Source organism: Lutra lutra, chromosome 7 (assembly GCF_902655055.1).
Source record: "Lutra lutra chromosome 7, mLutLut1.2, whole genome shotgun sequence".
In the NCBI taxonomy this organism is placed as follows: domain Eukaryota; kingdom Metazoa; phylum Chordata; class Mammalia; order Carnivora; family Mustelidae; genus Lutra; species Lutra lutra.
In genome coordinates, this window is record NC_062284.1 from 124162819 (window position 1) to 124167980 (window position 5162).

General features: G+C 36.5%; 1 non-coding gene across 1 annotated transcript; it reads left to right on the top strand.

The window, feature by feature from the left end:
• Positions 1-4666: 4666 nt before the first annotated feature.
• On the top strand, positions 4667-4773 carry LOC125105783 (U6 spliceosomal RNA). The gene has a single exon (XR_007129045.1). It is a non-coding gene; the product is annotated as a U6 spliceosomal RNA (small nuclear RNA).
• Positions 4774-5162: the final 389 nt, after the last annotated feature.

Below are 5162 nucleotides of genomic sequence, written 5' to 3' on the forward strand. Positions count from 1 at the left end.
AGGACACATGACAGTGTTCTGGATGAAGGGCTTCATCCCTAGCCTGGGTCTCAGAGTGGAGATGGGGAGAAACCCCAGTCAACATGTCATATTCTATAGCTTGAACAAGAAACATTTTTCTGTGATTGAGCCCCTGGGAGGAGGGTCACTCTTTATGGCAGCATAACCTAATCAACTTTGATTGATTTTGAATTTTTGCAAAAGGCCCCTCTTTGGAATGTGGGGGCACTTGTACTAATTTCTTTTTTTATTCTCTTACAGTTGAGGTCTTTGCTGAAACTGGGGCAAAGAACCCCACTGAACTTTCTGCAAATACTCATCACTGTAGTTGACAACACAGCACCAGCTTAGAGGTATAGTGCCTGGCTACCAATCCTGAGCACACCATTTACAGTCTCTGTGTTCTTAGGCAAGCTGCTCGACCACTCTGTGCTTCAGCGTTCTTATCTGCAAAACATGGGTGTATGTGCCTATCTCATAGATTGTTATGAAGATAATTATAATTAATATTTTTAATGAGCTTGGATTATTACCTGCCACATAGCAAATTCTACAGTATGCATGCTTCTTAATAAATGGGATGCTCCACCAAACTCCACATCTCATCAGTGCTAACCAGGTACAGATGAAATATCTCCACCTTGATGCTCTTCTTTGCTCTGTTCATTGGTGTTACAGTTTGTCCCTGTCAGCCTGTCTGTGCTGAGAGGCCATATTCTTGAGTCAGGACCTTCACCACTACTTGCAGAAAGTTCTTAATTTCTTTAAGCAACAATTGTTCACATTTCCAAGGCCAAATACTTCTCAGTTCTCAGCAAATCAATTTCTATAACTCTGGCCATTCTGATTTCTATTTAGACAGAGCTACATGATGTGGGTGTATAGGGAGATTTCTGGTAGTATGCTCTGAAAAATACTAGAGGCAGCTACTTTATTATGAGAATCAAACACACTTTTAAATTTGCATTACTGTATCTATGATCCATTCTAGCTTTGACCATTGGAGAGGATAAATTGCTCTAGAATTTGGGAGGTGGAGGTAGTGTTAGAGCAGCTTTCTCAATTGTTATGACAGTCTGAGTAAAGTTTTCTTATTTTTCTTTATTGAAATTATTGAAGTTATTGAAAATCAACCCTCTGTGCGTTGCTATCAAACACAAGCTTTAGTTGCATCTAACTAGTGCTGTTCCCATCTAACCATTTGATAGCTAATAATGTGTAGGTGAGGTAGGTGTGGCTCTAGGATTCTGGGATTTATTAAATGTCATGGGAGCTGGAAGGAAATGAACTAGTAGAAAAATGGCCAGTCTCTTCTTGGGTATGGTGCTTCTGCTTTGGATACAGAATGTCAGTTGCTGTTTTTTGTACATTTCACAATTCCAATTGTATTATGGTGACTCTCAGAGTCTCATAATGGAAATATAATTGACAAAAGCTATAGGTAGTTTTACAGTAATTTAAGAGAACTATTTTTTTCCATGAATTGTTAAAATATTCTTTTTCCACTTTTTATGTAGGAACTTACAGAAATGTATCTTTGAAATCCAACATAACCTTGGAATGAATCTACTCTTTTAGAATATATATTCTCCTTGAACATTTATTAGGACTCTAACATTTTATTCTGCTGTAAATTTTAGTTGCTATCCTATTCTTTACAACCAACTTTTCAAGGTTTAATGTCAATTCCTAATTTGACTTCAAACTTGGCAAGTTTTTGAGTGCATATGAGCTTCAACTGCCTTCATTAATCCCTCTTGTTTTTGTTGAATTCCTTTGGAAGCAACAAAGACAGCAAGAGGTGTGTCAACATAAATTGTGACTGTTGTTTGTGGGAAGGAGATGTGCTCAGATTCTTGCTGAAAGTGAGCCTTTAAGTAAGAAACAGCACAGAAAAAATCCACGTGTAGGAGGTAAATATCGAACAGGAGTTAAAGTCATTGCTTTGTATGTTTTCTGAATACAACAGTCTGTTTTAACTAGTATTATCATGCACAATACAATCAAAGAAAAGTTAGGTGATAGAGCAGTGTTTTATGAAAATGTTTCAGCAAAGTTTGGATTTTCAAAACTAAAACTCAGGCCTCAAGAAGAAGTAAGATCCCTTGTCTGCTTTTGGTTATGTGGCTGAAGTTCACAATAGGTCAGAATCACATAAACTGTACCTGGGATTTCCTTTAGAAATAATTTTACATTTTAACCCTGACTAGAGTAAGGACCTGGTATTGTGTATAGAAATTATCACAAATGTCATATTTATCCTACATGAAATCAAATTTGTATACGCAATAGCAATTATTAACCTATTAAATAAGGACCACCAATAACCTTATTCTAACCTGAGACTGCATCATAGTTTCTGATACAAAATTCTTACCTTATCCTTTCATAAATCTTGCCTTAATTTTAAAACTGTAAATCAAAGAGATTTTTAAAATCAGAGTTAAGTAATTCAGAACTCAATTTTTGGGGGGTAAATTTTGATAAATATCTTTGGGAGGAAATTTGGTAGAATTAAGAGCATTTCAACCTTTATAAAAAAATGGTCTGATGTGATTTCCTTTCTGAGTTATTATAAATTTATCTTTAGAAACCAAGTCTATCTTTCCAGGAGACCTTCAATTTCATTTGTCACCCTCTCCCATGTTCCTTGGCTTCATTTCTTACTTGTCCCAATATTATACCTAAAATTTATTGAGATTTAATTTCAGGCAGATAATCTTCTAAGTGACTGGTTGCTGACCCTAAGACAGCTATCATTATCATTCTTTTACCAATAAGGACAGTGATTTTTGAGAGGCTAAGCAATTTCTTTAAGTCTCAAAGTTAAACAGTGAACCTGATATTCAAGATCAGATACACCTGTTTCCAAAGTCTAGGCTTTCACTGCTCTATAACTCTATTTGCTGAAGTTTTCAGTCTTATTTTAACATGTTATTTGCATAAAATCTGAGAACTGAGAACTCTCCAAATAAAACAACTTGTACACCTTTGCATGCTTTAAACTACACGTTCAGTTTTCTAAATTAATGAAATCCCTTGTCTTTCACTAGTTTATTTTATACAATCTTCCTTCCTAGCATCATTTGGCTCTTCTTAAGTCTTACAAGACTGCATCACGTATACCTCATAAACTAATTTCCCTTGTTACCCACAGGTTTTGGTGAAACCATTTGTCAGTTCCAGCCCAGCTGCCCAGCTCTGCTGCAGATAGTTGAGGTCCAGGCTCTTTGGGTCCAGAGCAAATCAATCACAGATAGAGAAGGTACAACCTCCCAGGCAAGTGTAAGGGCAGCTTACTGTTACCTTGTAGCTCAGTCTCAGAGAAGCTGTCCTGTTCATGGGACCCATTACCCAACTGTCTGAGTGAAGATTCTCTACACTCACCTATGAGGTGATTACTATTTCTAGCCCCCATTTTTCATGTGAAGATATTCAGGCTTTGGAAAGTCATGCAGCTAATATAGTAGGCACTTAGGTGGTACACGGCAGAGCTCAGAGTTCAGATCAATTGTTTATGACTTCGAATAAATTGCAAAGAGCTCCATAGACTGCAGAAGACATGTTAAAACAGGGAGCAATTCAAGATCCAGAGAACATATGAGGGAGCCTGAGGTAGTAATCATGCTCCCCCAGGACAGAGCACCAAGCCTATGAGGAGGGACAGATAATCAAAAATAAACTTCCGCCCACATCTGAGAAATTGCACACTTACATTGACTATCTGCATGGCTCATATATTGCTTATATTTACCTTAATGCAGTGACTCATTACAGTCCTCTTATGGATAAATTGCAATAGAGGATTGTAAGGATAATAATGATATTATTAATTATTCATGTGGAAAATGAAAAGGCTGAGTTGAATCCAATTATATATGGAAACAAATGACTTCAAAAAAGTGTGAAACTGTCTTTTTAAAACTTAAAATCCAAGCAGTGTTTGCCTGTGCCGTTACATATATGAGTTTCTATTTGTTTATTTATAAAACAGCTATTCATATGAAATCTACATCCTGTGGAGTGACGGCAGGTGCCTAATTGCTTGCCCGTAAGCAAACCATTACTGTAACTATAACTCTATTACACTATGCAGAGAAAATGCCATGAGTAGAAATAGCTTTTAAGTAAAGTTTTACACCTATTTTGCAACCAATTCCCCCTCCATTTTAAATTAATTTATTTCTTTTAATGCTGCCTTTTTTCTCAAAGGGCCAGGAGATATTGGAAAGTCCAGTTACTGTACTTTACTTATCATGCCTGGTGAAAAGTCAAAAGAAGGGAAACCCTCGGGGCGCCTGGGTGGCTCAGTGGATTAAGCCCCTGCCTTCGGCTCAGGTCATGATCTCAGGGTCCTGGGATCGAGTCCCGCATTGGGCTCTCTGCTCAGCAGGGAGCCTGCTTCCCTCTCTCTCTCTCTCTCTCTGCCTGCTTCTCTGTCTACTTGTGATCTCTCTCTGTCAAATAAATAAATAAATAAATAATCTTAAAAAAAAAAAAAGAAGAAGGGAAACCCTCTTTGCATCTCCCATTTTTCACATGCGGGAAAACAGAACAAGCTTATTAATACACAAGCAGATTGTGAGCATGAATCAAGCATATGTTAATTAATTATTAGGTGATGCTTGGGGTGGTAATATAGTGTTTTTTGAAATATCTACATCCTGTGCTCACTTCAGCATCATGTATACTAAAATCGCAAGGATACAGAGTAGATTAACATGGCCCGTGGGCAAGGATGACATGCAAATTCGTGAAATATCTATATCCTTTCGGTGCTTAACTCATCATATCCTTTTTCTGCTCAAAGTAGTAAACTGTTATCACTTCCTTGGGTTTGCTTGTCAAGTATTCAGGTTTGAGTCTCTTTCTCTGTCTTGGTATCAGAGGTCAACAACCACTTTCTGATAATCATCTGAAGTAGATTATATATATTTAATCTTTCTTAAATATATATAAATAAATACAAGGTTTTCTAAATTTCTATTTATTTCTAAAAAATAAATGTGATATTTCTTATCATAATGTGTTTTTATATATATATTTCATATATATATATTTCTGTTTCTTTTCTTGAGTCTTTAAATTGATGACAATAAAAATAAAGAGGGAGAAAAGAGGAAGAGGCACTAGGAAGAAGTGAATATCTCAAATCGTCTATG